We start from the raw sequence: 9,755 nt of genomic DNA on the forward strand, positions 1-9,755 counted from the left end.
TTGCGATGTCGGCGGCGAGGGAAGAACTCAATTCTTACCGTTGCAATGTCGGCAGCGGCGGATCTTCTTCACACTTCGCAAAGGATTTTCTAAGAAAAGTAATGTGACTGCCGTCTTTGTGATAATAATATACCAACATTTCCAAGCAAGCATTTATAAATGAACTTACTAATGAGTCTTCCTATCACCAGTGAAATACAAGTATTAATTAGCACCAAATAAACAGAGTTGAATACTTCCTAAATCCGGTCCACAAAATGGAAACGGAAGAAATTGACCAAGAAAGTTATTTTTATTCATAGCTAGAAACGACAATTCAAGCAGAATTCTACAACCATAATCTGTTTAACTAAAAGCTTCAACTTTCCTTCAAAACCCATGAAATTCTTTGCCATGAGATCAAACTTTGAATTCTTTTTCCTTTGTGATTCTCTGTTGCTTTCGCTTATTCAGATCAACAGTGTGAGATCTCTCTCTTGATGAGATCTTATTCCCATTTCTTGGATCCTTTACACTTATAGTGAAGGGGTTCCCTTCTTCTGGAATACTAAATTCAGCTGTAATGTGCTTTCCTTTATATGTTACTTTATTGCCCTTGTCTAAAACTGCTATAGTCTACTCAGTTGATTGCACGTACTCGAGGAAGAATTTCGACACTAGAAAGTTTTATGTCATTGTTATAAAGATTTGGAAGCGCATCGTCATGACTTATATGTGGGTGTGTATGGTGATTTCTGGTTGTCTCGTGTTGTTTATTGTACTTCTTGTCGCGGTGGGTAGTGTTTTCTCTGTAATGGGGTTCCCTCCGGACTTGATTTTATAACCCGAGATGATAGTTGGGATGATTTTCTCTATAATTTTAGCAAATGCTATGATCATTTGCAATATTGCTATTGTGATATCTGTTTTGGAGGATGATTCTGGACCACAAGCGTTGCTTCGGTCTAGTTCACTCATCAAGGTGCAAACAAAAGTTGGGCTATTGATATTTCTCGGATCGACTATTGGGATGGCATTTGGGGAGGGTTTGCTTGAGCATAGAGTGAAGATATTAAGCTATGGAAATGGATCTTCAAGAATATGGAAAGGGCCACTTTTTGTAATAATGTATTCATTTGTGATGCTTATTGACTCTATGATGAGTACTGTCTTTTACTTCAGTTGTAAATCATATAGAATAGAAGCCTCAAATGAAGAAAGTTTGCCTGTATTAGAAGTAATGCTGCACTGTGGGCCGGGCCTGAACCGGACCGGGCCCGCGATCCTAACGGGCCTAGCGGGCCTGGTGGGCCGGTCCTAACGGTCTCTTAAAGCCCGAGGCGGGCTGATCTTCAACGTTAAGCCCACGAGCCCAGGACCGTTTAGCCCGGGACCGGCTGGTGGGCCTGGGCCTGGCCCAACGGGCCTAGTGGGCCTAACGGCTATAATTTTAAAAATAAAAAATAAAAAAAACCCAACGGCCATATTTAAAAAGTAGCCATTTGGGGCTTTTTTTGATTGTTTGGTAGTTTATAAAATAGCCATTTGGCCCCCAAACTTTATTTTAACTCCAAACTTTATATAATTATACTTTTCCCCATTTCTCAACTATAAATACCCCCTAATTCTTTCATTTTTACTCACCAATTCATCAATCTCTCTCAATCTCTCTACTAGAATTGCTTATTTTATTGTTGAAACTTCGTGAAAAATTGTGAAGTTAGTGAATTGAAGTCTTCAAGTCTTCAACGATTTTCAATTTTCAAGAAGTTGTTCGGCAATCCGGTAAACTCGTTTCAGCTCTTAAGTTTTAAGAATATATTTTTTTGTGTTTTAGTTTGCATAATTGTAATTAATATGGCATTTTCTTTGAAAAAAAATGTTTGGTAAGGGAAAAGATAAAACCGGTGAAAGTAGTGGCCAACCAACTACCCTTCCCCGGCTCCCCGACCTAGAAAAGATAAGCAAGTTGAAAGTAGTCGCCAACCTAGACGTCTTCCTCCTCCCGTAATTCTTGATAGTGATCACCCTTGTTTTCAATTTACCGATAGTGAATTTTGCCATAATGTTGCACCAGGTGAAAGATTAGATGATGAAATTATGAATGCTCTTTATCCTAATGAAACTATCTTAGAAAATAATGAGGAAAATGAGGATGATGATGAAACCCAAGCACCGGATTTAGATGATACACCTACTAGTCCTCTTAATAACCCAACTGATGCACCGGCCGACCCACCTGTAGAAACTCTTGCTTTTAATAGAGAACCTGCTAAACGCCTAGAAACATCATTAGTTTGGAATTTGTTTACTCAAGTAAGAGAACAAAATAAGGCTACGTGTAAAACTTGTGGGAAATTAATGGCGCATAAATATACTGGAGACCGTAGCGGCACGGGTAGTTTGACTAGGCACATAAAAACACACCCTAGAGATAAAGCTAGATTTTTACAAATGAAAGCGCAGCTAGAGGGGACAAGTGTAGATTCTACGGTTAACCCTAGTACAGGTTCAAATCTAGTTCAACCAGGAATTAACAGTGTGACCGGAGGTATTTTATATTACGATCCTAATAGAGATCATGAAGAATTAGCAAAGATGATTACCGTTATGTGCTTACCTTATACTTTTGCTTCTAATCCTAATTGGATTCATTATATTAGAAGAGTTTTTAATCCTACTTATAAAGGTTAGCCTCGCGCAACAGTTAAGAGCGATATTTATAAATATAAACATTATAATCTACATACATTCTAAATTTATTTCCCTTCTTAAGGACTACCACCACGTTTGCTAGCCATTCGGTGTACTTTACTTCTCAAATGGATCCTATTTTGAGAAGTTTGGTTACATTGTCCTTGATGAAGGCATGTTTGACCTCAGACTGGGGCCTTTTTTTTTAAGTTTATAGCTAACACTGTTGCAAATATTTATAGATATTTTTGCTTTAAAGATAAAATAATGGCAATTTCTATGGATAATGCTTCTAGTAACACTAGTGCTATAGGCATACTTACAACAACACTAAATCCTACATTTAGTAATATTTTTCATGTTAGATGTATTTGTCATATTTATCATTTAATTGTCGGTGATGGTATGCGAATTTTAAATTTAAAAATTGAAAAGGTTAGAATGACTCTTAATTGGCTTTTTTATTCAAACCGTAGAAGTAGACTTAGAGAATATTTTAAAAAATGTGATAAATATGGCCTTAGATAAAGAAAGGTTCCTAAACCTTGCCCGACTAGATGGAATTATATGTACGAAAGTTTAGTAGTTGCATATGAATATAGAAACCCAATTAATGCAATGTTTAATGCTCGGGTAGGTGGTGAGGATGATGATGAAATGCTTACTACTCAAGATTGGACGAATGTTAAAATTCTTTTAGATTTTTTAGAATATTTTCAAATTGCTTCAAATGCATTTTCTGGGCAATATTATTCTACTATTTCAAACTGTTTAGTTTATATTGCAGCACTATCTGATTTGTTTTTTGAATTTTTGGAGGGTGGGGAAATTTATCAACTTGCTATAAATGAAATGAAACAAAAGTTTAAAAAATATTTTTTTCCTATCCCTCCTATTTATGGTCTTGCTGCAATGTTAAATCCTACAATGAAATTGGGAGGTCCTCATTTTTGGTATTCAAATATTTATAAGGCTTTAGATCTTTCAAATGAGGAACTTGTTACACTTGCAAATGCAAAAGCCTCAATTAAATTAATGTTCAAACAGTTTATAATGCTTATCAACAAGCCTTAGAGCATGTTGGGCCAAATATTCCAACCCCTACTTCGTCTAGTTCACAATCGTCTAAAAAAGAGCTGCGGGCTTAAAAGCTCTTAAATCTTGGACGGAGTTCAGGGGTTATCAAGGTGATAATTATGATGAAACTTCACATCTAAATGAGCTTCAAGTTTATTTGTCTCAGGGACTTGAAAAGGAGAATCCAGACGACTCTTTTGATCTTTTGGAATGGTGGAAGGCAAGGGAAAAATATTTTCCGGTTCTTGCAAGGATGGCTCGGGATATTTTATCTATTCAAGCTTCAACTGTTGCATCAGAGAGCGCTTTCAGTCAAGCAAGACTTCAAATAGGTGATCATAGAGCGGCTATGAGGGAGAGCTTGGAAAAGTCAATACTATTCAGAGATTGGATCCGCTCGGAAAGAAGAAACTTTGGTATTGCGGAATCACAACCGGCGATAGATGAAGCTTATGAAGAAATGATGGCGGAACTTGCGGAGGATTATGCTTCGCCTGGAAGTGGTGTTGAACAAAATTCTTTTCCACCACCACCAACGCAACCTCCTCCGAACCTTGAAGGATTTATGAGATTTGTTAGAGATACAATGTAGATTATGGTGTAACTTGTACTTTGGCACATCTTCTTTTAGATTGTTTTCCTTTTAATGGTGGTATTAGTACCTTGTTGTGCTCATTCCATTGGGGGAAGGAAGACTAAGAAAGATATGCCATTTTTGGTAATAAAAATTATAAGACATGCCCTTGAATATCTTTTTGCAATATTTTCTTGTCTTTAACTTGGAATTATTTATAAGCTATAATATATATATAACATACAATATATACTACAAGAAAATATATAAGCTATAATATATATACATAAGATACAATATATAATACAAGAAAATATATAAGCTATACTATATATATCCATAACATACAATATATACTACAAGAAAATATATAAGGGAATATATATACATAACATACAATATATACTACAAGAAAATATATAAGGGAATATATATACATAACATACAATATATACTACAAGAAAATATACAATGAAATATATATACATAACATTCTATACTAGTATACTATATATATATATATATATACTATACTAGTATACTATAGTCTATATATATATATATTACTTTTTCGTCAAGCACTTTTAATAATTAGATTTCTACTATTTTATATAGCCATGATATGGTTTACAAGATATTGTCTTAAACAAAAAAAAAACAAAAAAAACCCGCTAGGCCCGCTAAGCCCAGGACCATATGGGCTTAGGCCCGTCATGGGCTAGTCTCACCCGTTGAGCCCACGAAGCCCGGGACCGCCAGAGGCCCGCTAAGCTCGGGCCCATTAAGCCCGGCCCATTAAGCCCAATTAGGCCCGGGCCCGACCCACAGTGCAACATTAATTAGAAGCCTTGACAATTTCATCAGCATTAGAAGAAGTTCAATAACAACATGTTCGAAAGCAATTTTTGACGTATTGTAAAGCTATTGGAAGTTCTTAATGAGAAGAAGGAATTGATGTGCCAAGGATTTTGTTTTGCTCGTCCTTCTCAGGACAAGAATGTCGACTCATGCTTAGCAGGACATTTGAAGATACAATTAGTTGATGTTTCGTGCTGGTTTTGTAATTATGTTTGTGATTCTTCTTATGAATTATTCTTTACTTTGTCATTATAGCTTGATAGTTTGAAAGTCTTGGTCCTTGGTAATACAAATGCTTCAGTATTCTTAGATCGAATTCTGTTAAAGGGTAATAACTTTATTTATACTCTTTTGTAGGTGGAATAGATCAAGAAATGGATGATGAAGACGATGAAGAACTAGAGCTTACTTGAAATGAATTTTGTATTGTTATAGATGAATGTTCTAGGAATCTTTTGTTACCAACATTTTTGAAATTTATTTACTCTTTTGAAATATACTAGAACTTTTGCTTTATGGATATTATTTGTTTTATGGATAATTTTGTATTATTAATAGTTTCATTTTATGATGTATTTAAATTTTAGTGTTATTATAATTTATTATATGTATAAATATTTATTTATAACAGGTGCTATATTTTGGTTTTAACTGAACTGATGCAATAGCCTACCAGAACCGTCGCAATAGGACACAAATGGCGTTCCAGTAGACAATGTAAACAGTTGCAATAGGTCCCATAAACTGTTCCAAATACAAATATAACCGTTACGATAGCCTAAAGAAACCGTGGCTATATCCAACATAACCGTAGCAATAGCTTACATAAGTGTTGCTTTAAATAATATGGTAACGGTTAAAAACCGTTGTATAAATAATACAGTAACGGTTTTGAACCGTTCCAATTGAAAAAAATAATCGTTCTAACAGAGAAAGGGAAAACTGTTACGATAGACGTATCTATTGTCACGGCGATGCAAACCGTTGCAAGAACCATTCCAGTACACCTATGGGTACGCCGGCTAATGTGACGGTCTTTATACCGTTCCAATATCTCTATGGCAACAGTTTGGCAGTCTGTGGGAACAATTTTTCAACCGTTACCGTAGACCAATTTTTCAGTAATGGCTTCCGGTGTCACGTGTCACACTATCATTCGAGCATTTAATATAAATCAATTTTATCCTATACGCACTGATTGGTCAACGATGGGCATAAGGGACTGAAACAACTTTGCAACATTAAATTTGATGTTGGGCACTCTGGGAAAGAAATGAAGTTGGAGCATTAGCTATAAGAACTTGCATATAGTCACCCAGTTTAAATTTAGATGACACATTTTTCTTATTAATCCGTTTCATAAAGAAGGATACATTTTTATAATTGGAAATAATTCAACTTTAAACTCTTCATTTTACCTATTTTTCCCTTAATGGGAAGTTTTTATAACCATACAAATGGCATGACCCCACAAAGCTTTTACCCCTTAAGCTTTTAAGACCACATATTTCAAAAGTCTTTTTTTTCTTAAATTCCGTATTGTGTCAAACTAGCTCATGTAAATTTAAAACAGACTGGAGTAGCAACTTTAACAAGAATCAGAAAGATACTTGTATTTAAGAGACATGCTTTTGCCACGTAATATAATTGTGTTTAAGAGACACTTTTGCCGAGTTAAAATGTCTATGTCACTAAGAAAGTTTAAGCTCCCATTTGGTAGTAGATTTTGGCTTCATTTTTTTCAAAAAAAAATTGAAAATATTGTTTGTTTATGAAATATGATCAAGTTTTGAGGAAAAAAGATTTAGGTTCCCAAAAACTGATTTAGGGCAATTTTTGGGTGAAATTTTTCTCTTCCATTCACAAAACTTTAATTTTTCTTCAAATAAAATGCATGTCCAAACACAGTTTTAACTTTCAAAAATTATTTTTAAAAAGCAACTTAGAAAACTCTTTTTTGAAGTTTCGATCAAATTTATATCTAAACGCTAGCTAAATGGCTAATTTACAAATAGTGTCAAGTTTAGGGGCTATCTAGGTATTTAGCAGACATTTGAAAGGAATCAATGAATTTAGGATTTTTAAATTTTTTTAGTATAAATAGATGGGAAAAATACTGAGAGAAAAAAAAATGAAGGATTAATGAAATTATGAAGGGTCAAGGTTATTATATTTTAAAAAATCTGGATTTTATGGCCAAAATGGTTAATTGAAGTTCTGGCACCTAAGTTTTCTCTCTGTCTCGCAAGCTGGTGCTTTGAAGAGGGAGGTAACACTTGAGTACTTCCCAAGAACGGAGAATCTCTCCCGTTGGTCAAATATAGATACAAAAAAATAATACTAGGGTCTAGCAGGGGAAATCATGTGCAAAGAAAACTAAATTAACCTGAAAGGCCACTTAAGCGTGGCTGTCTACTTGCAAATATTTTTATGAGCTACCAGCTGTCATAGAGTTATCTAATTGTTAGTGGTGCTTATTAATTTGTAGAACATAGAACGGAAACTTTGTTTTGTTGAGTTACTCCCTCCGGTTCATAATAAGTGATCAATTTATTTTTTTATTTTGGTTCAAAATAAATATCTATTTATCTAACCAAGAAACAATTTAGTTTGTTTTTTCAAAATTACCCTAATGTACGTATCCCTAAATAGCCTTTTACTCCTCACATTAACTATGCTGTAATATTTAATTAAGGGCAATTTAGTCATACTAACTACTTTTGTCTAGAATTTAGTATTTCCTTAATGAGTGTGCCCAAAGTAAATTGATCACTTATTATGGACCGAAATGAGTAACAATTCGGTGTTACAACCACCTTTGTACTTTCGTGACCATTACAAAGAATTAATCCAAATAACCATCTACCAAATCTTTTAAATTAAAACTAGCCGACGAATTTATAGTATATATAAAATTCATGTATAATAATGTATAGTTGTGTATAATCAATATATAATTTATATATACCGACTAGAAAAAATAAATATAGAATAGGGGCGACTCAAGTATATGCGGGGCCTAAAGCCGAAATTTAATATGAACCCTAAATTTTTAAAGAAAGTTATACGATATGTTTTTATTTAAAGTCTATTTTCTAGCTTTTTGAGATACAAAGTGTTAATAATCCTTTTTTACATTGATTTCCCTAATAATTTATTTTCAATTGATAATATAGCTAACTCATTTAATCTTTCTTGAGATATTGTTAATTTTAGATAAGATTTTATAACACAGTAAAAGTATAGAACTATTGGAAGCTTAAATTTTTAGGAGAAAGAAAGTGAGTAAGAATATTAAAGAGAAAAGACAAAAATATGTAGGGGTTTCTGAAATATCAGGAAAAGAAAGATTGACTTTGACAAATTAAGAAAGAGAGAGAAACTTTTACACGTTTTCTAGTGAAGGAGCAAGAAGCGAAAAATTGAAATGTTGGGAAAACCATTCATCTACTCATATTTAAGTAAGTCAGAATTATTACTTTATTTGTGTATATGAGCTTTCTTTCTTTTTATATAAAAAAACCTTACTTTTGTATTTAAAATATTAAATATTATTTTTTAAATACCTATAAATCTATTATTTTTAAAAATTGGGGCCTCTAAAATTTCGGGGCCTAAGGCACAAGCCTTATTACTCAACACGTTAGAGCCGACCCTTATATTCGCTCGCTATTTGTGTAACGATCCTCATACACATTATCCGACCATACCTAGTTGTTACTATTGCCTGTTTATTATTTTATTTTACTATTTTTAAGCAGAGTATATTTCGAAAATAGCCTTTTTATTATCATAATTAAAGTAGGGATAAAATTGGCGTACGGTTTACCCTTTGTTGTTGTTGTTATTCATTACCCGACCAATAATAACCAATGAAAACATGCTGGCTTATGATTCTGTTATTATTATTTGCTTACGTCACGAACCTAACGTCATAATCAGTACGATGCGGAGGTCTGGTCCGCTCGTCTTATTTACGTCTCAAGTCGTTATCTAACTAGTGGAATAATTATTTTTCATAAAGTAGTGCCACCTACTACGCAATATAAAACTGGTAACGTAGCCAACAGCATCAAGTGCAAGTAAAACGTAAAACTTGCACACATAAAAGTTCGATTATAAACCCTGAAAGTCAGAAATAAAATTTGCATTATTAGTCCACTTTAATCTGTTATAATAGATTATTAGCCTTATTTTTCAAACTATTTGTCATATTTAATATGATTAATAAATAGAAGTTAGATTCCTTCGAAAAGGATTGCGACTATTTACTGTAATTAATTACCCTAATTTCCTTAGGACCATTTGAATTTTGATCTCAGGGAATTAATTAACAAAGAGGGGGGTCCAGAATTTTCAGAAGATAGGTGCATTCTTGGAAAGAAGTCAATCAAAAATTTATATTTGACATGTTTAACTTTACTCTCTTACTTGTTTGATTCAAAAGATGTTAAAACCTTTTTGAACAAATCAATCAAAAATAAAGGGGTAAATCTTAGCTGAATACAATAATCTCTAGACAAGATAATAGATAAACAGAGAATTGTCGATAAGTTTCTTTTCGTTCTACAAT

At 33.5% G+C, this 9,755-nt stretch overlaps 1 pseudogene; it reads left to right on the forward strand.

The window, feature by feature from the left end:
* The first annotated feature begins 562 nt into the window (after window positions 1-562).
* On the forward strand, window positions 563-5,595 carry LOC107784876 (uncharacterized; annotated as a pseudogene).
* Window positions 5,596-9,755: the final 4,160 nt, after the last annotated feature.

This window comes from Nicotiana tabacum, chromosome 16, assembly GCF_000715075.1.
Source record: "Nicotiana tabacum cultivar K326 chromosome 16, ASM71507v2, whole genome shotgun sequence".
Taxonomy (NCBI): domain Eukaryota; kingdom Viridiplantae; phylum Streptophyta; class Magnoliopsida; order Solanales; family Solanaceae; genus Nicotiana; species Nicotiana tabacum.